Genomic DNA, 25,337 nt, shown 5'->3' with positions numbered 1-25,337 from the left:
TGACATGCGTCAGTGATGGAGACGTGTCAGACCTTTCGTGTGCTCGAGGTGCTACAGTTGCCTTTCGTGTCACCTCACATAGTGTCAGGGACACGTGTCGCGCTCGCGTTGGTCCGTTCGTGCGAGTGGTGGCGCGTGAATTCTGGCAACAGCTGTAGAGTTTCTTTTCGTTTCCCCTCACACAGTGTCTGTGACACGTGTCGCGCTCGCTTTGGCTTACACCTGCGAGTGGGGGCGCGTGAAGTCCGATCAGCACCAATATTTCTCTCTCCTGGGCCTATAAAAGCCAGCCCTTAGAGTTTTTTTATCCTTCATCTTCTTGTTTATTCAGAGCTTTTCTTTCTTTCATTCTATTCCGATTAGCTGTCTTCTGCTTCCAGGTCTCTGTTCTTCAGATCATCCTTTGTCCGTTTTACAGTTGTATGTCTGATAGCTCAGACAACACAACCTCCCCTATCCATCGCCGTGTGAAATCGTTAGTGATGTCTACATTGAAGAAGACCGGCAAGGGGAAGAGGGCTGCTGAGGCCTCATCGGAGGAGGTAGGGAGGACCAAGGCCGTGAAGAGGTGGAATGAAATCCCCTGCAAACTGAGGCAGGCCGATCTTGACAGCCTTATCGCCTCTCAGGGTTTTCTCCCTGTGTTTGGCGTGCATGTTGCCTGGGGCCGGGCAAACGGCGGCGGACCCGCCCACCGGCTTTATATCCTTGTATTGCCATTTTTTCACCCACTGCAACCTTCGTCTCCCGATGAAAATGTTTGTGGGTGCGCTGCTTAGGTTCTATGGGATTCATATATCCCAAGTCCATCCGTTTGGACTTGTGCGCATGACTCACTTTGAGTTCATGTGCAAATCTCAGCGCGAGGAACCCAGCCCTCGGCGCTTTCAGTTTTTTTACAAGCCCAAGATCCAAGACTCTTGGTTCTCTTTTATTCCTCGCAGTCAGAAGGTGAAGTGCTCCACTGTTTCATTTAAGAGCCTTCATGACTGGTCTGAGAGGTTTTTTTACATCAGGGCTGGTGTGATCCCCATTCGCATGACCATGCGCGCGATCTCTTCTGCGCCTGCGGATGTGGGTGTCTTCAAGAACCCAACTGGCGCCTGGGTTAAAAATTTGACCGCCGAACCATCCCCCGCCAAGAAAATTTGTGAGGAGGCGCTGGTGGGGGGTGGGTATGAGCAGGAGGTGGGCTGACAGCGCGACTGAGCCCGTGATCCAAGTTGACGGCTTGTGTAAGTTGATCTCATTGTATTACTTCTGCGCGAATACTTATCTTTTTGCTGATATCATTTGATTTGTTTTGTGCAGTCAGCAAGGAGTATGTCCACGCCGCCTATGATGAGCATATGGAGGGTGGCTCCGTCGCGCTGGGTGCTGGGAGGTTGGCTTCCCCGATCGCTTTGATGACATGTTCATCCCTGTTGATCTGGGATTTGTCTTTGACAGCGATGCGCCTGGTAAGCCTTTGTACTTATGCATTTTCCTTTATAATACCAAATTTGGCTAACACTTCTTTTGCATGTATTGTAGACGCGCTTGAGAACTACGAGTTGGAGCTCGCGGAAGAGGAGGAGGAGGAGGAGACGCCCCAACTGAAGCGTAAAGCTAAGGGGAAAACTGGCGCAGGGGCCAGTAAGAAACAGAAGAAAGATGTTGCCCCTGTTGCTCAGGATCCTCCTACTCAGGCGGGGGGATTTGAGAAAACCCAGGAGTTTCCCTCAAGTTTCCCTTGTCTTCCCTGCCTACAAAAAGTGGGCAGACCTCCTGTCCACACGAGGTATGGTGCGACTACCTCCTCCCTTCGCGCGGTGGAAAAGGGTAGCGGCGTTGCGCCTTCTACAGGTATACTTTGCTTATCTTTTATGGGTTCTATGAGCGCGATTCTGATTGAATTACTAATGAATCTTTGCTTACTCAAATGTTTGTAGAGCCGGCGACAGCGCAACAAGATGCCGAGGCTGCGCCGGAGGTCGCCTCGAAGTCCCCTAATTTACCCTCGAAAAAGGGTTAGAATGGACTTCATGGCGATGTTTGCCTCGCGAACGGAGTTGCGCCAAGGTACGTATTGTGCTTGTATTTTCTGACTTTTTTCTTTTAAACCAAGTCATGAACCATTTCTTTTTGTTGATTTTTCATAGGAGTCGTAGCTGGCGTACAAGCTGCTGGCGGCACTCCTAGCGCTGGTGCCAGCGCCGTTGGCTCTGCTCCTGCTCCTGCAGGCGATGAATCTCCCCTCATCGGGATTACTAAGGAGCAGGAGGCCGTTTTACGCGCCGATCTGGCGGCGTCGAGACCTCCCTCACCTCCTCCTGCGCACAGCCCTCCTAGGGAGACTGTTTTTGATTCTAGGTCGCAGGAGAAAAGGCCTATTTCAGAGGAGGATGAGGAGGTTCATGCTGAAGACTCCGACGGCGGCCGCGCCAGCCCTGCAGCGCGCGAGGTTTCGCGTCGCCGTCTTCTCGTGGGCCTGCGCTGACTTTTCTGCTTCGTCCCCGCAGGTATAAGTTTGTTTTATCTCCGCTGCGCGGACTTTCATATTAGTGTTTTGATGACTTAGATCATTACTTTGTGTTTACAGGAAGCCGATCACATCTCTCGCCCGAGATGGAACATTACTGAGGACAACTCATTTCAGTCCATGGGTGTGTGTGAGGACTTCTGGGCTCATTCTGTGCCTCCAGCTGAAAGGAGGTTTCAGGAGGCCCCGCGCTCGCGATGACTTGCTTAAAGACCATCTGTTTGCTGGGTCGGCTTTCTTTGCTGCCTCCAAGAGCTTCGCTATGATTACGTAAAAGTAACTGATGCTCTTGCGGAAGCCAAGCAAGAGGCTAAAGTATCTGCTTGGCATCTTTCTGATGCTCGAGAGAGAGCTGAGAAGCTCCAAGCAGAGCTCAGTGAGAACAGGGCAAGTGCCAACACCGCGTTCGTTAAGCGCGGGCATGAGATCCAGGCTGCGCGGGAGAAGCTTCAGGCAGCCGAGGCGGAGGCGACTAAGTACGCGCGCAGAGGTGCGCGACTTGGAGCTGGACGCGGAGGCGCGTGACCAAGCTCTTGTCCAGTCTATAACTGACAAATCATCGCTGGAGAGTGAGGTTGCGCGCCTGAAGAGGGAGCTGGCGGCCGCGCAGGCCGAAAAAGATGAAGCCTTGGCGACGGCAGCGTCTAGCCAGGAAGCACTCGACCTTGCGCGAGCGGAAAAAGAAGAAACCTTGGCGGCAGCAGCGTCCGACAAAGAGGAGCTGAAACAGACTAAGGAAACTGTTGAGTTATTAAACTCTCAGGTTCCTGCCCTCGAGACGTCTGTTGCTGGCCTCGCGCAGGATCGCCAATGGCTAATCTCACAGGGCATGACTCGTTGCGCTTACGCGATGAAATACTCAGACGAGTTTCAGGCCCTTGTGATGGATTGCAACGCTGCCGCGCGCTTGGTTGGTCGAGCTGAAGGGTTTACGGATGGCTATGAATATGGCATGTTGAAGAAGAACCCATCCGAGTACCCTTATCAGAGCGACGCTGCCTGCGCGGACATGGCCGCGATGGGGGAGAAGTATTTGAATACTCCCATTCCCATCCTTGCACAGGTATTTTAACCTTAATGAGATAACCTTGACTTATTTTCCAAGTCCTTTTATACTCATATTTTTCCTTATGATTTGCAGATATCCGCGCTTGCTGACCAGCCCGATCTCGGCGCGCTAAGAAGTTACTTGACGAGTGCGAGGGGGCTGGCGGCTGCGATGATGGCGCGGGGAATGCTGGCGTTGCTAGCGGCTCTGGCGTGGCCAAAGGATCCGCTCCTGACACTATTGTGATAGAAGAATCCATTCAAGACGAAGAACTTGACTATGGTCAGTTTGGAGATGACGAGGAGCGGGCTGCGCCAGGTGCTGAGGGCGATGATGATGACTATGAGAGGCTGACGTCGACGTGGAGACTTGAGAAGCCCTTCATGTTTTTTATTTTTATTTGTAGTTTGTATCTTATCATCTTGTAAACTTGTAAATTTCAATGCCTTGGAATGAAATTTTGTTTTTCCCTTCTTCGCATCTTGCGCATCCCCATTCATCTCTTTATATTGCATGTTTGCTTGTTGAATATAAGATATGCTTGCACGTTGAAATAAGAACAAGGTTGTAAGGAAATTATTATACTTAATCCTTGTCATATTGTAAGTGATTTTGCCATATCTTGATAATGTTGACACGTGCCTAGGCGTTTTCATTATTCCTCTTTTGCGCGACGTTATCGCACATTTATTATATGGAATTATGAGTTTTTTAGCCTTTACGTATCAATATGTGTTGCTCAGATATCCATTACAATTGCATGCGCGACCTCGACCTGAGACCTTAACAACTATGTTTTGGCATTTGTTTTGCCTTAGTTGTGTTTAGGTTTTTTTATGGTCAGGCTGCGCAGTATGTAGGATGGATGTTGTGAGTGATTTGAGCTAAGGCTCACATTATTGGGCTAAGGCCCTGACGTTTTAGAGTTAAGACTCGTTAACGCGTTTGAGCTTGAAGCTCGCGCATGTATGTTTTACTTCGTTTTATTTCGTTTTGATGTCAATACAATGTTGTCATATTGCTCAAAATTAATAAAGGGAAGTGTGAAACATGTATGCAAAAGGTAATAGAATTGGGCTAAGGCCCTGACGTTTTAGAGTTAAGACTCGTTAACGCGTTTGAGCTTGAAGCTCTCGCATGTATGTTTTACTTCGTTTTATTTCATTTTGATGTCAATACAATGTTGTCATATTGCTCAAAACTAATAAAGGGAAGTGTGAAACATGTATGCAAAAGGTAATAGAATCCACATTAAGAGAAGATAGCGCGTATCATTATTCATAATGGCTTAAAAAGCCATGATTACAAACTTGACATTTTTTACATGAAACATTTCTAAGCTGTGCCGCGTTCCATGCGCGCGTGATCTTCTTTCCATTCAAATCTTTTAAAGCGTATGCGCCTTTTCCCAATTCTTCCGAGACTTGATAATGTCCCTCCCAATTGGGGGACATTTTTCCCGGGGGTATCGCGCGGCTAGCTTCATTGTTTCGAAGGACAAAATCATTTTTCTTGAAGTGGCATTCTTTCACACGCTGGTTGTAATATTTTTCCATTTTTTTCTTGTATTTGGCTTCACTGATGATAGCCGCCTCTCTGCGCCCTTCAAGTTAGTTGAGATCCAACCTTCTTTCGCGCTCGTTATCAATCTTGCTCATCATGAGCACTCTATGGGATGGGCATCCAATTTCTGCTGGAATCATTGCCTCCGTTCCATAGGTTAGGCTGAACGGGGATTCGCCATTGCTGGTTTTGCTTAATGTCCTGTGTGCCCACAGGACATTAGGTAGCTCTTCGACCCAATAATGGGATTCTCCCTCCAACCTTTTCTTCAGCCCATTTAACAAGCTTTGATTCGCGCGCTCCACTTGGCCATTCCCCTGAGGGTGGTATACCGAAGTGAAGATTTGGTTGATGCGTAATTCCTTGAGCCAGTTTGATATCTTCCTGTCAGTGAATTGTTTCCCATTATCGCTCACAATTTCCATGGGCAAGCCAAAACGGCATATGATTGTGGCTCCACATAAACTGCTTCATCGCTTCTGCTGTGATTTTTGCTAGTGGATTGGCTTCAACCCATTTTGTAAAATAGTCTACTGCCACTACCAAAAATTTTACTCGCCCTTACGCTTGCGGTAGGGGACCCACAATATCGATTGCCCATTTGTGGAAAGGCCATGCGGAGGTCACCGGAATCAAGTTGTTCTTTGGCCGCATGGTGTTTGGCGCATAGCTCTGACATGCTTTGCATTTTTGGATCTCTTTTAAAGCGTCCAAGTACATGCCTGGCCAATAGTAACCTGCGCTCATTGCCTTGGCAACCACCATGCGCGGGCCAGCATGTATTCCACAGATTCCTTCGTGTATCTCTCTGATCACATAGCTTGCTTCCTCAGCATCTAGGCATTTCATGAGCGGTCCCAGATAAGAGCGTCGATATAATGTACCATCAAGCAGTTCATAGTTCTGCGACTTGTGTCTTATCTTCCTCGCCTGTGCGCGATCGTCCGGTACTTTTCCCTCCTTCAAGAATTCCATTACTGGAGTTATCCATGATGAAGGGGTTGTATGAGTTACAAGGACAGACTTCGCTCCCACCGACGGGTTGCTCAATACTTCCACCCTGACATCTTTGCCAAAGTGATCGAAGCTGGTTGATGCCATCTTGCTCAGCGCGTCAGCAGACTTGTTTTCGCTGCGCGGGATATGAATGATTCTGAAGCAGTCAAATTGCTCGATGAGCTTTTTCGCCTGCTCTAGATACAGAGGCATGGTGTTCTCCTTGGCATCATAAAGGCCATTGACCTGTGCTGCTACCAAGTATGAATCAACATGGGCCTCTAGCTTTTTCACTCCGAATTTGTGCGCGATGCGGAGGCCAGCCAGCAAGGCTTCATACTCAGCTTCATTGTTGGTGCTCTTGAAGTCCAACCTGATGGCGTAAGTATATTCATGATTCTCTGGATCCACCAGCTTGAGGCCTGCGCCAGACCCTTCGTTGTTTGAAGCTCCGTCAGTGAACAAACTCCAAACATTTTCTTCATCATTGGCTCGCGGAGGGTCTACCTCGCGCTGAGCCTCTTCAATTTTTCCTTCGGGGACTTCTGCAATGAAATCAGCCAAGACTTGTCCCTTTATTGCTGGACGTGGCTTATAGGCGATCGTGTGCTCACCTAATTCCAGCGCCCACTTTGTCAGCCTTCCCGAGAGCGCGGGGCGCCGCAAGACTTGCTGGATGTTGTAACCAGTCAGAACTTCAATGGGATGACCATTGAAATATCTATGAAGCTTGCGCGACGCGTGTGTTAGTGACAAGACTAACTTTTCCATGATGGAGTAGCGCGTCTCAGGATCTGTCAGCACCCGACTCACATAGTATATTGGCGTTTGGATTCCCTTGCGATCCACCAATAATACTGCGCCGATGGCGCGCTCTCCTGCTGATAGGTACAATGTCAAAGTTTCACCAGGAAGTGGAGCTGTGAGCGCGGGCAAATTTATCAAACATTCTTTTATCTCACTGAAAGCTTGCTCGGCCTCAGGAGTCCATTTGAACTGGCTTTTCTTTAACCAGTTCCTCAATGTGTTGACAAATGGGGTAGATTTGCTTGCATGGTTCGCTAGGAACCTGTTGATTGAGACCAATCTACCATTCAGCTTCTGGACTTCTTTCATGGTGGATGGCGAGGGCATGTCAAGGATGGCCTCCACCTTCTCCGGGTTCACCTTGAAACCATCCTTGGTGACCATTACACCTAGAAATTTTCCCTCTTGTACGCCGAAAGTGCATTTGCTCGGATTGAGCTTCATGTTAACTTCCTTTAGGCGCCCAAGGGTTTCTTCGATGTCTTTGAGCATTTGTTTTTCCTCCCTGCTTTTGATCACCAAATCATCCACATAGACTTCTAGGTTTCTTCCAATCTGCTCGCTGAAAACTGCATCCATAAGTCTTTGGTAGGTGGCTCCCGCATTCTTCAAACCAAAGGGCATTTTTGTGTAACAAAAAACACCCTTGTCGGTTCTGAAGGCGGTCTTGTCCTCGTCTTGTGGTGCCATTTGAATCTGGTGATAGCCCTTGTAGGCATCCAGGAAACATTTGAGCTTAAATGGCGCCACGGAGTCCACCTTTGCGTCGATGTTTGGGAGGGGGGTAACAATCTTTTGGGCACGCTTTGTTGAGGTCCTTGAAGTCAATGCACATCCTCCATGACCCGTTACTTTTCTTTACCATCACAGGATTGGCTACCCATGTCTGGTATCGTATCGGGCGGATGATGTTTGCGCGCAATAGATCCTCAACCTGCTCATTCATGGCCCTCGCCTTCTCATCCCCCATGACTCTCTTCTTTTGAGCAATTGGCTCTACAGACTTGAAGGTGTTGAGAGAATGTTGCGCCAGGTCTAGCGGAACCCCAGTCATATCAGAGTGTTGCCACGCGAAGACCGACATATATGCTGTGAGCAATCTTTTCATTCTCAACCTCGTGTCGTCTGATATCGTAGCGCCAATTGTGATTGTCTGCTCCGGGAATTTTGGGTTGAGAATCCATTCCTCTGGCGCGTTGTCTGCCATTGGAAGTTTCATCCTCCCTTCCCGCGGAGTACTTGTCACTGCACACAAATGATCTCGGTATACAAAAGTTACACCTGTTGGTGTTGGGAACCCCAATGCGCCGTGCGCTGGCGACGGTATGGCGTTGAATTGGGCAATCGTTTCCCTACCCAAGATCATATTGTGGCATGAAGTGGTGGGCAAGACCAAGAAGTTGACAACTTCGGCTCGCTTGTGTTTTTCATCCCCCATGGTTAGTTCAAATTGTATTTGACCTAGGGGATGAATGATTTCATTCGAAACACCAGAGATCGGTGCATTCACAATCTCAAGCCTTGCCTGGTCTGCCGGATCCAGTTTCCTGAAACATTGCTCATACATGATGTCTGATTCGCTGCCAGTGTCCACCAGGACTTTTGACACTTCATAATGAGCAATGTGTGTAGTGATGACAAGAGGACTGCTGATGGAAGGGCCTCCCCTGATTCTTGGGAAGATTACTTGTTGCTCGCGCCAATCTCCTTGGATTTGCGCGCTTCTCTTTCTTGATATTTGCCCTTGCCTTCCTCCCTCGGTTACACAGATTCTTTTGTACTTTTTGCTGGCTGAGGCTCCTGATTGTTCATTTTCTGGTCTTGAGTTTTTCACCAGGTGAGCCAGCTTGCCTGATTTCACATCCTTTTCAATTGCATCCTTCAAGTGGTGGCATGCATCAGTGTTGTGCCCTGTGGACTTGTGAAACTCACAGTACTTGCCACTGTCTGATGGTCCCTTGTAGTGTAGTGGCTTGGGGCTTTTGAATTGGACATTCTCAGTGCTTAACACCTGTGAAGGCGTTTTAGTGAGGGGAGTCCATATTCTTGGCAGAGGTCTGTTAGGATCTCTGCCGCCTTCCCTCTTGTCACCCTCCCCGCGATTACAAACGTCTTTTTGGGGCTGGGGTGAGCTTGGTTGCGCCTGCTTTTCTGCGGAAGAAAAACTGGTTGGTTGCAACCTGGACCATACAGAGTTCTGTTTGCCCCTTTTTTCGTTGCTGCGCGGTGACTCAGCTTGATGCGCTCTTTCTCTTGCCCTATCTTGGGCAATTTGTTTTTCATTTCTCGCGAAGACTCGCGATGCTTCCATTAGTTTGGCCCAAGTGGTTGGCATGCCATCTCTGCTTACAAGAGCTCGGCGGAGTTGATCACTGCGCGCGCCTTGAATAAAGGCCACGCGCAAGAGTTGCTCAGTGATACCTCCGATTGCCAGAGACTCTTGATTGAAACGAGTGATGTAGTCTTCAATCGTTTCATCATTCCTGCGCACGCAGTGCATGATGTCATCAGGGTCGCGCGTGTGTCTGCGCTGCTGTACAAAGTGGGCTTGGAACTTTTCCAATAGTTCCTCGAACCCATCGATCTGCCCAGTCGGCAAGCTCTCGAACCAGACACGCGCCGCGCCCGTCAGGCAGCGAGCAAACATGTGACACCATGTTGGCATCGTCCAGCTCTCTAGGTTTCCAGTGTTGTAAAACCCTTGTAAGAAATCGTCTGGATCTGTTGTGCCGTCATATTTGCCCAAACCACTTGGCATCTTGGTTTTGTGCTGAATCGGGGCCTTCGCGATGCGCTCAGTGAACTTTGAATGTTTCACCAAGATGGCTGGCCTGTATGGTGTGGTTACGTCCACTTGCCCTCTTACTGGTGGGCTGTATGGCGCGTGCAGATCCAGATCGGCTCTGGCTCCAGGCGCCATGTTCACGTGCGCGCGGAGTTGTGAGCCTCCTGCATGAGTATCTCGCGTCTTCCTCATGCTGTGCACTTCTTCATCACTGAACTCAGTGTGTGCAGTGTGAACAGAGTGACCATCTTCCGGCGCGCGCGCCCTTTTTGTTCCATGAACGTTCTGCTTGTCAAACGCTAGCCTTTGTGTTAAGTCGGCTGTCTTTTTGTGTTTGACCATCTCATTGTACTTGTCCATTAGACGTCGTTGCTCGTTTATGAGCCATTCTTTGGGATCGTTGGTTTCATCTTCTGGACCCATTGGTCCTTTTTGTGTTCGCGCCGGCAAGATTTTGTAACGTAAGATCGTCTGGAGGAGTTTTAGTCTGGCCATGAGGAGTTGTGATGAAAGGACGGTTACTGGTGGCGCGCGTAGAATCACGCGGCGCCCTCAGAAACTGTTGTCCCTCATTAACATCCTCACGTTCAATATCCTCCAGAACTTGATCAACGTTACGAACGCCAGAAACCATGGTGAAAATTGGTTTTTTATATAGATCTGATGAGATCTTGTTGCCGTTGTAACAGTGGATGGCGCCAATGAAGAAACGTGGATCGACTCACTGGTAGACGATCTACTTTCCTCGGGTGTGATTATGCTATTTCACCGATGGTTTCTCTTGGATCTGATGGATCTGTGTTCTTCCACCTTCAAAATGAACAGCACCGTAAACTTACCCCTCAGAAAGGGACAGAGGGGTCCTCTTTGGGGTAACCCTCCGGTGTGAGAATAAGTATTTGTGGGAGAAGATAATAATATGTGAGAGTAAGGAATTTGGAGTGTATTGCTTAATAGCTGAATACTCTGTGATTGTATGTTATCAGGTGATATTTGATGTCCTCTCCTTGTGGAGTTGATGTGATATTTATAGTGCTAGGGTTTCCCATGATTAGGCTCAGACCCAATTAGGGCTTCGTTGGCCTCTTCCAGTTACTTTGCGCCACGTGTCCTTTTGGACACCTGGTGCTTTTTCATTGGTTATAATCACGTGGTAGCACATGGGCCTTGCTGAGTTGTCCACCTTTCATTGGCAGCTGTCAACATCAGCATATTATTATTCCTTAAAAAGATACCTTCTGGAAGGTCGTCTGACGTGCACAATCAAGGTTGCCCTAATCCTGATTTGGATAAGGACGAGGTTGATTATGTGCATGTGTGATACGCGCCTATCCTGAGGATGCGCGAGGTCTTCTCTTTATTCTCACGCGCAGATGTTTCATGCGCAAATGTGATATGCACGAGCATGTGATATGCGCCACGCGCGGATGCGCCACGCGCATATGTGATATGCGTGAGCATATGTGATGCGTGAGCATATGTGATGCGTGAGCATATGTGATGCCTGAGCATCTGTGGTGCCTGAGCATGTGATGCCTGAGCATGTGATGCATGAGCATATGTGATATGCGTCAGCATATGTGATGCGTGAGCATCTGTGGTGCCTGAGCATGTGATGCCTGAGCATATGTGATATGCGCCATGCGCGTAGGTTTTGGCTTTGTGCCTTCATAAAGTCCTGATTTCAAGCGTCTTGTCTATATCTTGTGGGTTGACCTGCCTCGCTCGGTGTTGAGGCGGGTACATACCTCTTCATTAGTTTTCTTCAACTTCGCACGCAGTAGATGTTGTGTTTTTAAATTGCAAGGGGTGAGGAGTGACTTCAAAATTGATGGCAATCTAAAGGTGATTTCTGAAATTGATTTCAACAATCTTATTTGCTTTAGTTTTATGTGGTAGAACTTAGAAGTTTTCTTTTTCACTTATCTATGTTTTGAAAAGATGAACAACCGGGTTTTTAGGGTTGTTTGAATATGCTTTTTGAATGTGAGTATATGATATTTAATTTAATAATAAAAATGTTAAGTTAAATAGATGGGAAACAAGTAGTTGTCCGGATGGAAATTCTTCAGTGAAATGACTCTTTTATTTTGTTTTACAAAATTTTAATGACTTGCATGCTACCCTAATAGTTATTGTTAAATTTATAATAAGAAAAAAGTAAAGGAAAATAATCAAACAATATAAGCTTTGATGTAAAGAATTGCATATAGGTTCTAGAGTGTACCAATTTTAGGAGGTGTTTGGAATTCCTTATTTTAGCTCTTTATAGCTTATAACTTATGGGTTTCTCTATTGATGTAAGCGTTTAACCTAAATCATTTAAGTTGCTATTATTTGGCCCGTTTAATATGTGTAAAATAAGAAGTGGTGCTTATTTAGATAGCTTGGTGCATTTGATATTTTAGTATGTAATTGGTATGGGATTTATTGCTAATATTATGCTAACATCATCTATTGATAGCAATTAGTGTAATGGTGGATATAATATTCTTTTTTCCATATAATATAAGAGTAAAAAGTTGATAGTAATTCCCTTGACCTTAAAAGTCTAACTTAAACTCCTCACCCTAATGTAATGACAGAGAACTAGCTAGCTGTGTTTTCAAGCAACAGTTAATATTTTTCAGGTTAAGGAGAAGGAACCTTTATGATACACTTCTTCCTTGAGATGTCTTAGAGAGTATCAAAATAATGAACTTTTCGGGGATTTGTTGGACAACTCTTTATTATTCCTCAACCCTTAAGACAATATGGAGCCCAACGGGTTATTGTAAGTTTTTTATGGTTTATTATTATTATTATGTTTGATTGCTTGGTTTGACATTTCACAAGTTCTAAAATTATGGTTTATCAATAATGCTTTAAAAAATGCAATAATAAACTTTGATACTTTACTTTTGAAATTATCAAAACATTTGTTTGCGTTATATTTTTTTTTTTATTTTTTTTCACGCAACCACCCGTGTGTTACATAGGTTAGGTTCTAACCTAGTCTATCTAATAAAAGAATAGGATTTTCACTTCATTTGTCCACGTGACATTTTCAAATTAATTCTTTTCATTTTAATATTTTGTTATTCAACTCTTCAAACTCCAATTCTTGAGACTTAACCCTACAGGTCTCTCAATCCTCATCTGCCGCATATCATCAATCTTCTATCTTCTTCAACTATTCTGGAACTATTGACTCTTCATTCTCAATAGCCTAAAATCAATTCGTCTGCGGCGACATTCAATCTCAACAAATTAGGTATTAAAAATCTCCCATATGCAATCGCCTTCAACATTAGAATTATAATAATATTAACCCTAACTTTGATTTATAGCGTCAGTTCTACACAATCAATAATATCGATCGAAGCTCTTCTGCCAACAATCTTGCATTAGTAAGTATCTTTTAATATTCAAGGTAATACATTAATATATTCTCTACTTTCTAAACAAACCGTAAATTTTTGGTCTTGATTAATAGTTTTCTTTGAGTATATTGTTATTTAATGACATTTTAGTGTGTATATTTCTTAAATAATAGATTTATTCAGTAAATAATACATGTAATAATACATGTTTTCTGGTTTTTGAAACTGTCTCATTTTGCATCACCAGACATGATTGAGTGATGGATGGATGTTCATGTATATATAATTTTTTGAACCAGAGATGCACATGGAATCCATGATCACAGATCATATTATGGAAGTTGGGATATTAATAGCTTTGTTGAGGTAATAAGTCTTAATTTCAAGTTCTCAGTAGGATTTAAATAAATTCTACATATTATAATGTAATTAACAACACAATATTTATTCTAGGAGTTTATTTTAGGCAATGGAACACCTGGTTACTCTATTGGATTGACGCAAACTTTTATTACAGGATAAATATGAAAAGATTATTATTTATTCAAAAGACCAGCATTACTTGAAGGAGGATGTTAACTTGAAGGGCTTGTGCGAGTAAAAAGGTACATGCGTCAATTTAAACCCATATTTATACTTAGCTAAACGGGTTGTGTACTGGTGAACTCGACGTGTTCGTGGGTTGGTCCATTTATTTAAATGTATAATTTGTTTTAAGAGACATTTTATGTTAAAACTAAATTATTGGTGATATCTTTAAACAAAACCTTCAGAATTAAAGGAGAAATTTGTCTTTCTTCGCGCATATTATTCTTATGAAATCCTACTAAACTTTAATGAACCAAGTAGAGTTAACCAAACAAATTTGAATTTCAAGCATTGGTGTGACTGTGAGGAAAGAAAGTATACATGTCAAGAAATGATGTTCGTAACTGAATAATAAAATTAGATCATTTTGAAGGCATACTTATTATACACTTGGTATAATATATCTGCCTCATAGAAGGATATGGTATATTGGTATGTATGAAAAAAGTGGGTAAATGCGGTATTATCAATTCCACACCATAGAAGTTTGTGCATCAGCATTTAACACGTATGCAAAAATAGTAACTAATGGTATATGAAGAATATAGGATAAGAAACAAAGAACGAAACTTATAATAAAAATTAGTTATTTAAATATAATTTTGAAACCCAGGCGGCGGCGATGCTGTACTGTTGCAGGGTTTCGTTTTGGAACCCTAGGCGACAGCGGTGGCGGAGACCAGCAACTTTTGGTTATTATATTAATTGTTTTCTCAGGTCTTTACATCGGTTCTTCTCTTCAATTTGCTCGATGTATTTAAATGAATCATAATCCCTCAGTTTTGATATATAGTTTACAAACTAATTTTACATATTTTGTAATCGAAGAAGGTACCAGAGATGGAGTGGAGGAGCAGGCCCATTGATATCAGAGGAAGGACGCGATTATGTCAAGTAAGCTACTATTGTATATTTATTAATTTTTTGCATATTGAAGAATTTTAGTTAACCAACAGTAATAATCAACGGCTCAGATGAATTCGAGTGATTATTTCAAGAACTATTGGCATTACTCTTAACTTACGATGAGTGTTTTTTTCTAATTTCAACTCAATTTCTTGCGTTTTGTGTTTCTTAAAGTCATTTTACGTTTCCTAAAGATCGCCAAAAGTTTTATGCAAGAGAATATCTGAAGAAAGCATAATAATTAAAATTACCATCTTATGTGTAGGTATTGTTTAATGCTCAGAGAGATGAATCAAGATTGTATTGGTGTATTCATTGTATGGCCTTGTCCATTCATTTCGGTGTGTATTTGTTAAACTTGTGATACAAGTAATTTTAATAACATGAAACTTAATTCTTATACATGGATGGTTTATTTGTAGGTAGTCCGTGAGGATTGAGGATGGACGATGACTCGGGATTTTATGGTGCTTGTTTCTTTTATTGCTTTTAATTTCTTTGTTGAATGCTACAAGAGTTTATGTTGGATAATGTTATAACTTATTTATGTTTAGTGTTTTTGCTATGAATAAACTTATTTAATATAATGAAGTTTTATTTCTTTCAATAGTTGATGTTATACACAATAACTATTAGAATTATATATGTTGATGGTCTTTTTATTGTTTAATATAAATCACTATTTAGATGTCCATAACCGTAGCGTAAAATTGTGTGTGTGGACGTTAAAAAAAGGGTTGTATAATATGATTTGTTAGGACTTGTAAAAGTGTCATAATATGATTTTTATGACAATTTTTAAGTTCATAGACATTATGCGACCATAAAATTTAGTTTCATAATCTTGTTTGGGATATTAGGACTCTTGTTTGGGATATTATGACCCTTTTCTTGGTAGTATAATGTTCCATCATAAGGGTCCTATAAATTAATTTTTAAAGACGCTTGTATGTATATCAAAAGTTTACAATTAGGTAAGCACGTGTCAGAACATTGTTAAAGTGTCATAATATATTTTTATTGGGACGCTTTTTGGGTTGTTAATGAATATATTATGCGACCATAAAATTGGTCACATAATCTTATTTGGGATATCAGGACACTTTTTGAGTTCCGAGACTTATTACGACCCCTTTACATGAAACGCTTTTCTCGTTGGTCCTATTAAATGAAATGTCCTATAAAATAACATTTTAGGACGCTTTTGTGCGTACTAAAAAGCCTTTTTTGTTGTAGTGAAAAGAGTTATTAGCAGTAGTTTTCGCCTTTGAAATGTTTAGATCATACCTAGTTCTTTCCAAAACCATAGTTTACACCGACCATGCAGCTATTCGATACCTCTTCAACAATCAGGATGTCAAACCTAGACTTATCCGATGGGTTCTTTTACTCCAAGAATTCGACATATAAGTCAAGGACAAGAAATGAGCAGAAAATGTAGCCGCATACCATCTCTCTCGCTTAGAATGCCCAGCTTCAGAAGAATATCACGAGGAAATTATCAATGATAATTTTCCACATGAAGTTCTCATGCATATCTAAGCAGTCATGCGAGAGGAAGACGAGTGTCCTTGGTTTGCAGATTTTGCAAACTATTTAGCTTGTAAAATCTTAAGAAAAGGGCTAACTCATCAGCAGCGGAAGAAATTCTTTTCAGACCTTAAGTTCTATTTCTGGGAAGATCCATACTTGTTTAGAATAGGAGCCGATCAGGTTGTTCGTAGGTGTGTCTCAAGGAAAGAAGTCTTAGATATCCTCAAACACTGCCATGAAGGACCAACTTGTGGACATCACAGTACTGCCACTACGGTCAGAAAAGTGTTTGATGCATGATTCTTCTGGCCCACCATATATAAAGACACACATGCTTTGATAAAGCATGCGATGCTTGTCAAAGAGCCGGGAACATCTCAACCACAAATGAGATGGCTCAAAGGGCATTTAAATTTGTGAAGTCTTTGATGTATGGGGAATAGATTTCATAGGCCCATTTCCTAACTCATTCGGAAACAAATACATCCTTGTAGCAGTCGACTACGTATCCAAATGGGTAGAAGCACAAGCTCTTCCCACTAATGATGCTCGAGTAGTTGTACGATTTCTGAAAAGGTTATTCTCACGATTCGGTACCCCAAAAGCCTTAATTAGAGACAAAGGAACTCACTTCTGTAACGCTTTAATGGAAAACAAGGTCTTAGCATGATGTGGAGTTCACCACCGACTAGCAACGCCATATCACCCTCAGACCAGTGCGTAAGTAGAAGTCTCGAATCGAGGAATTAAAAGAATTTTAGAAAGAGCCATAGGGATGAATCACAAGAATTGGGCAGAAAAAATTAGATGACTCTTTGTGGGCCCTTAGGATAGCCTACAAAACTCCCATAGGAACAACACCTTTCAAACTCGTTTATGGAAAAGCATGTTATCTACCCGTAGAACTGAAACACAAAGCTTATTGGGCTCTTAGAGCAGTAAACTTTGATCTAATGTCCGTCGGTAAAAACCGGAAGATCAAATTCATGAGCTCGAAGAACTAAGAACAATTGGCCTATGAAACTCCTGGTCTTACAAAGAAAAGACTAAATGTTTACACGACGCCCATTTAAAAGGAGAAGAAATTTCAAGTTGGCAATCGTGTACTGTTATATAACACAAGTTTACGTCTTTTCCCAGGAAAATTGATATCTCGCTGGATAGGTCCATACATAGTTGAATCAGTTTTTGATTATGGGACGGTAGAGATTTCAAGTTCAAATGGCCACAAGTTCAAATTTAATGGGCATAGATTAAAATCATATATCGATGGGCCATTTGAAAATGTCTCGGAGGTAATAATCCTCCAACCAACTAAATAAACATACCAGGAACAAGGTCTGGCCAAGACTTTCTTAAACTAGGCCTTGTAAATAGTTAAATTAAAAAAAATATATTAGGTATTAAAAACACGGGGGCGTGCTTCCAAGAAGCACGATCCCGTGCCACAAAGTGTGGGCCAGAATCTTCGCTGCAAATATCTCAGTCAGACTGGTTTGTAACAGAACTGTCAGATCAAAAACACGGGGGCGTGCTTCCAAAAGCACGGGGCCGTGCTCGGTAACTGGGGCTATAAAAGGCATCCCTTGCTTATGCATTTCTTGCATCAACACAAACCAAAAACACTCTCTTCTGAGATTAAAACATACCTACTGAGATGAGCGAAGCGATTCCCGTTCCTCGACAACCGATAAATGAAAACCGACACGTATCCAAAACCAGGCTTCTTTTGAAAATTCAAAAACTCGTCAAAGAACTCACCGAGATGAATCTCCTCACAGAAATGCGTCTCGTTCAGCTCACCGAATTAGTGGAGAATATGATAATGGAGCTTCGAGACATTAACGAGCAACTCAAGTTTCAAGTTCTCGGCTTTACGTATTTTTCGCCACTAGGACCATTCGGCAGAGGAGAGCCATTCGGTGAAATTTAGGAATTTTAAGTTTTCTGCTTTATTGTGTAAAACAAGTGCACTAGGCACATCGTATTAAGAATTTCAGGCTTAACCCGAATGTTTTTATCTTTCTAGGAAAACCGGGCTTATCCCATATATGTTTTAGGACTTTTAATTTTAATGAAAAGTAATTCTTAGGATGATCAAACTCTTGAAATAAGATACTAAACATCATTCTAAAATTCCGGCTCTCGTGTTTGGCTAAAAATCAAAGAAACTTTCAGTGACAAAAAGCATGGGGTCGTGCTTCTTGAAGCACGGTGCCGTGGTTACCTTAGAATCTTCAGCATGATACGCGCCGACTCCGTACAATTCTCTAAATCAGAAACATTTATTCCCTTGGCAGCACGGGACCGTGCTTCAAGAAACACGGGGCCGTGTACGACTTTCCAGTCTCTATATAATGCATGAAAAAACTCACTATTCCATTCACACCAAACAATGTGATTCTTCCTCAAACCTTGAGGAAGAAATCATCAGGCTCCAATGCATTGTGAAAGACCAAGTTGAATGTAACATCCAAACTGAGGCTCGCCTAATCGAGATGATCAACAAAGTCGAACTACTTCGGTTTGAGAACATCCATGTTGTGGAGAGCCACAACAAAGACGTGAGCTTTAAGCTAACTTTTCTTAACCAAGAAGTCGCGAAGCTCGACAAGAAGCTCTCCGAGCTCTTGGAAGCTAAACGAGCACCACCACACATTCAAGATCTTTTCGGGAATGGTGGTCATTGAAGTTCCGACTTTGTGTTGTTAAGAAGTTACTCTTGCTAGTGTTATGTTTCGTGATTAGGGATTGTTATTGTACTTTTCTTTCCACGATGTTTAACTATGTTTTATGCTTTAATAAAAGTTAGGACTTTTAATTTCGGTATTAACTTTAATCCTTAAGTAATATAAATCAAAAACAAGCCAACCCGACAAATAAACAGCAAAAGCAAAAGAAACTGACTGCCTCATGCAGCACGGGGTCGTGCTTTTGTGTCCAGAGCAGCTACGTATTTTTTCTAATAAAATAACATCTCCCAAACAATTAGCCCTAACACCAGTTCGTTCTAACACCGAAAACCGCCGTCCTCTCACCTATTTCACAAATCTTTGCATCAGTTATTTGATTTCCAACCAAATGTATGTTAATTTAACAAATCTATTGTTCGATTTCATCTTTCTAGGTCTAAATCAACCCGAAAATCGCACCAATTGATTGAATCGGGTTTAAACCCGAAAATTAGATGGGTTATTCGGTTAGATCTAAGATAATGATTTGCTAGTGATGTGCTAAAAGTAGTCAAACAATTTAGTAACTAAAATACGCTAATCTAGACACTAAGTAATACTCTAGAATCTTAAACTTAACTTATACTACTGAGCGGCAAGTGAACCAATTGACTCTAGTATAGCTAAGTACGTCCAGATATCGAACCTATGAGACTCTTTAATTTACGAAACTAGCAAATAAGACTCAATTACAAGACACGACTATTTAATAATAATATTTGAGAGGAAGTTTTTAAACTAATTAATAAAACCCTAAATAAATAATTAATTATTAATTAAAACCTAATAATGATTAACTAATGATTACTTAATAAACCTTAATTAATAAACTAATACTTAATTATTTAAAAAAACCCTAATTTATTAAATAATAATAAAACATAATCATTAATTTAATATAATACTAAACTCTAATTGATTAAACTAATAAACTATTAAGAACACTTTGATTAATTCATATGATAAAGATAACTACCTAGGTTAGAATCCCCAATGTCACGACAATCAATTAAATGGGATACTTAAGTTATGAAACTGGATCGTAAAATAGACCCTTAACAGAAAACCCGAACAGGATCCTTGACCTTCAAAAAGACACATATGGATTTCTAACAAGTTTTAAGACACACCAGTTTTATGAATTAAACTTTCTTACGGTTATTTAATAATTTATGTCTAAGTATCTTTATGACGAAATCCTACCTTACAGCGCGGAAATCAAAGATAGTTAAGTAGACTCAATTGACTAAGCTGACAATCAAACCTATACGGACTCCTTACAAAGAACTAAATCTAGCAATCCTGACCAACAAAGATCTATCAATAACCTATCACCTTACAGCTTTCTAGGCTAGCAGCTCACTTTTATCTATTTAATTAGTTTAACTGTTCTATGATCTTAATATCAATCATAAACTAGTCAAGAACACATAGTAAATGACCTAACCAAACCCTATCATGTGAAACAATCAACAAGGGCAATGTGAAACAATCCAAGTAAATAGAACCAAGCAATCATACGCATCAATGAACTCAAACTCAAAAGTTTACTTAAAACATAAAATCCAAAACGAAAGAAATCTCAATCACAATCAAACCAAACAAAGGTTCATCACGACCTAGGTAGTTTATGAAGTTTAGCCTAGCATTGTATAGTCTAAATCAAACAAAACCAATAAAACTGAAAACATGGTGAATATATAAAGAACATGAAATCAGAGATAATAAAACCCGTAATCTTCAATCGCGAACGTCTAACTCTTCACCGGTTGTTCTCGTGCCTTCCAAACCTCCAAGAAACTTGAATAATAGCTCTCTCAAACTCCAAATTCGTCTGGTGGCAGCAGGTTATGTTTAGGTTAAAATTATGGATGTTTAAATACTGAAAACAGGGCCCAAAAATTAACGAAAACGAACTAAAAATAACTTCAGTAACCCTTAGGCGACGCGCGACGAGGCATGTAAGAATGGGGTGGCCGGTCAGACCGGTTTGGTCTGGGGTTCTCTGTCCGGTTCCTTCCTGACGCCTTCCGGATCTCCGTTTTGGCTCTTTTTGACTTGTTTTTCGCCCTTTTTGTTCACAATCAACTTCCATTGCCTACGAAAAATAAAAGTATTAGTAGTATACAAATCTCGACTAAAAACAAACCAAAACTATTAAAATATTAAATAAAATATACACGGGAAACATAAATATTTAGCTGTATATCAAATATCCCCACACTTATTCTTTTTTCGTCCCTGAAAAGTTTGATGCAGTTGGATCAGAATCGGAAAATACAGTTTTAAAAACATATAGGTTAATTTAAATTTCAGATAAACGTAAAAAAAGCGATCATCGATATTGTTGTCCACTTAAATCCATGCCTTAATCTTTACCGGGACAAATAAGATCCGACAATAATATTACTCAGTGGTTTAGACAATTAAGACCCGCTTATTTTCAGCTTTTACCGGACCAGACCACCCCAACTTGACTTAAACCTCAAAATTAGCAGATTTAAAACTTTTGTTGCTCTCTTTTTTTAATGAATAGTTAAGATGATCAAGAGTATTGTTTATCCACCTAAATTTAAGCATCAAAGTCTACCATGCATCCATTAGATACGATTAAGGTATAATTAATTAATAGCTAGTGTTCCCCACAACATGACATACCCCCGTTATCAAGCAATACACCGAACCATCACCATAGGTGAGTATGCAAAATTTCATCTGTAAGGCTTACATGTGTTGTGTCCCTTGTAGTCCATTTCTTAATGGTAATGAGACGCGAGCAAGGGGATCCAATATGGCTAACAGCGTGGATGATCAAGTCAGTAGTGTATTTGTACTTTCTGTACATAGTGATCACGTTTATTGATTTATGTGGCAGATAACCGCGGGTTTTCTCTTTTTAGCTTTATTTTAAATATTCACAACCTCATTTAGAATTGTGAATACCCAGATAAATAGATTGCATACAGACCCATGGTCTATGGACCCGGGTCATCCCATCAATACAGAATTAAGGTTATTAAACCATACGCCAATGAGGTGTAAAACACTAAAACTAAGCAGTTTAAGATTTATATCGGGCTACACGGCATACTCTAACGTTAAACCTACCCAAGCATCATATGATAACGTATTTTAAATTTTAAAACTCATAATTAACATTCACTTTTCATACCAGGAATTGGGGCTTGAGTATGGCCCGACCTTTCATTACTTATCTTCCACGGACAAAACGCTTTACCCACAAAAGATTTTCGTTTAAACCATTTTATCAAATTGCCCTTTCATTCTCAAGGCTGAGCCTACCGACACATCCCAAGTTAAGTGTGTTTTCTTTTATATTATCTCATATTATTAGTAGTTAGAAAAACCAATTTTCGACAAATATCATCATCTCCCACTTTAACGCAAAAAACTATAATCAAGGGACATTTTTAAAACATTTTTTCAATTTTTTTAACTATTAAAAAACTCAAGTACGAAAACGAAAACAAAACTAAAATTAGTTGGAACACTTAAATTTTGCATTGTCCTCAATGCAGGCACGGGAAACACGACTCGAAAGAGTAAAATCAAAAACTACAATTATATAAAAAATAAAAGCAAAACCCTAAAAAGTAAAAACAAAAACATAAAAAATAAAAAACATAATAACAAAGTACAACGGAAAAGACTTAGCTGGTAATATGCGAGACTGTCAATGTGCCAGTCTATTTGCATGGGTTTTCTCCTTACCGACCGCTCACCATAATTTAGCAACGCATTCTCTCTTTTTGAACGGACATGACCACTCCTCTCGACAAACCTAAGTAACATCAAACACAAAATCCAGAAATAAAGGTTACTTATAAGTCTTAACATCAACCAAACTCCAACCCTCCGAACCGAACCAAAAAGTCTAGAAATATATCAGTACAGACCAAAAAGAAATAAAAACATCATAAAAATTAAAAATATCCTAAAAGATAAGAACTCCCATGCTGACGCATCATCACTAGATCAATCCTCGTCCTCTTCCTCTTCTTCTTCTTCTTCATCTGAATCCTGCTCGTAAATGTGATACGGCTCTGCATTATCGAATTCTGGATCACCTGGCCGGAAAATCGGCGCTCTATTGCCATACCCCGAACCACCCGGGGCACTCGACCCGCTCGGACCCACAACATTCGGCTGTCGGAGAGAATCAAGCAAACTAATCCTCAACCCATTCATCAAATACCTCATCTGGTTATCCTGCCTTTGCTGATTCGTCATCGTCATCTGCTGATTTTCTCTTATAATCCGTCTCAACTCATCACACTGCTCCGTCACAAACCCCCTAATCTGGTCAAAACCGGACTCCATCCGGTCATACAACGACTCTACAGTAATCGTCTCGGGACGAGGCTCTCTAACCAGAAATTGACCACCCGGTCTCTCAGATATGTGTAATGGCCTCTGATGTCGTGTAGGTAAACCGACTCTCATAACCGCAGCAGCCTTGGTATTCAACGGTGGATGAATTTGTGGACCCAACTTAATATCTTCCCACACTAACGGGTCACTCATCTTTAAAATACCCGCCATTATCAAGTCTTTGACTCCAAAATACTCTCTCACGGGCCCCTTTCTCATGTAATCCGGTTTAAACTTCTTAAACACAACCAAATTTCGAGCATTGACTGTGATATAGTTAGTGCACGGTTTTGCGTCTCGAGTCTTTGTATTTATTTTTTTGTATTTATGTTTATTGTATGAAAAAGATAGTTATGATATTAAGTTAGTTCGTTATATTTAAGCAAGTTCGTTAAGGATGTTTAACGAACTAGTTAGTTTACTTAATGTATCACCCATTCGTTAAGGATGTTTAACGAATGGGAGTTTAGTTCGTTATGTATGTTCCCATTCGTCATGGAGTGTTGACGAATGGGGCATAACGAATCAAGTGATTTGTTATGTTTCTTATTTGTGTCTGTATGTAACGAAGTGGATGCTAATTCGTTACGGCTTGTTGACGTGTGTGAATATATATATAGAAATTTAAGTAAAAGTCCCACACAAATCGGGTTTTAAAATAGGTTTTCACCTACAACTAAACCACACACGAAAGGCAAGTGTACCTATCGTTTGTAATAAAGTGTCGGTAAGAACCGAGTATCAATTCATGGACACGGCAACATTCTAGTACTAAATCTTTGTAAATTATCAACCGAACAAATAAATCTTGATTTGGATATTTAACTAATTAAACTAGCATACAATGAAAACAAAGCAAGTAAAAATACAAGAAAAACAATCAATCCAACAAACTACCTAGACAAGAATCCACTCTACTAACATGACAAAATAGCAATGATATGGCAAGACATCATGAATCTAAACATAAATACTAGATTTCAATAAAGCAACCTAATACTAGCAAATAATCATCATGACGGGTCTTCAATCAAGAGGTAAGCATAGACTAACTTGTTTGTCAAAACAACAAAGTCTCATAATCAAAGGAAAGCTAGCATGAACAACATTCTAACCACCTAAGATTACACTAAAGTAGCCAAATTCATGAAATTAATATAAATTTATGAAACTTTAACTAGCAAGTCATCACCAAGTCAAGAATCATAACAACACTCATCAATTTTCCAATATTAAGTGTAGGGCTTCATACTCATCAATATATAACCAAGTTAATTTTTACTAGTCATTCCTAACTTAGTAATGTAAAAAAAGATTTCATGAATATTCAAAGTTTACAAACAAACATCTAGAACATAGTTTTTCAACATGAATGCCTAAACATTTGCAAAACTAACAAGGTTATGTAACATAACAAGCATGAACACCATCAATATCAACTTATAAATTCAACCATATTCTTGAAAGAAAACCATTTTACCAACATCATGCAAAGATAATATATCACATTAATAAGAGTTTCAACATTGTCTAGATAGCAAAAGTAATTAGCCCATAAGGCTTAATACAACTACAATCAAACTAGAAATAAGCTTACAAAACATGTTCAAGAACAAATGAATGCAAACTAAGATCAAGCAAGGATTGAAGGATGGAATGATGGATCTTGTGTTGGTGGAAGCCTCCAAGAATCCCCAAAAATTGCTGCACTTGGTTGGGAGAGAATCCCCAAGAGTCCACACACCAAATGAAGTGAAAACAAGTGTTTATAAGCTTCTGGTCAAAGTGCATGGTCATGCACAAAAAGTGCATGGTCGTGCACTATTTTGGGTAAGTCAAACTTTCACTTTTGACGGCTCAGAGTTGTAGGTTCCAAAAAAGTGCACGGTCATGCACAAAAAGTGCATGGTCGTGCATTTGCGGCATGGCTAGTGCACTTTCAAAGTTGATGTGTCTTGTTCTCGGCATCGGATAGTGCACGGGCTCGTGCCATCGGGAGTGCACGGTGGTGCACAAAAAGTGCATGATGGTGCAGTTTCACTTTTGGCACGACAGTAGATGTGCACGGGTTCCAATAAAGGTGCACCATCATGCACATAAAGTG

General features: G+C 41.1%; 1 long non-coding RNA gene across 1 annotated transcript; it reads left to right on the top strand.

The window, feature by feature from the left end:
* Positions 1-12,886: 12,886 nt before the first annotated feature.
* LOC143596240 (uncharacterized) lies at positions 12,887-13,678 on the top strand. The gene is made up of 4 exons (XR_013146669.1): positions 12,887-12,973; positions 13,050-13,132; positions 13,330-13,448; positions 13,539-13,678. It is a non-coding gene; the product is annotated as an uncharacterized LOC143596240 (long non-coding RNA).
* Positions 13,679-25,337: the final 11,659 nt, after the last annotated feature.

This window comes from Bidens hawaiensis, unplaced genomic scaffold (assembly GCF_021521415.1).
Source record: "Bidens hawaiensis isolate Kalapana, Puna unplaced genomic scaffold, B.hawaiensis_p1.1 tig00046177_1, whole genome shotgun sequence".
Classification (NCBI taxonomy): domain Eukaryota; kingdom Viridiplantae; phylum Streptophyta; class Magnoliopsida; order Asterales; family Asteraceae; genus Bidens; species Bidens hawaiensis.
This window is presented reverse-complemented; position numbering and strand designations above follow the sequence as displayed.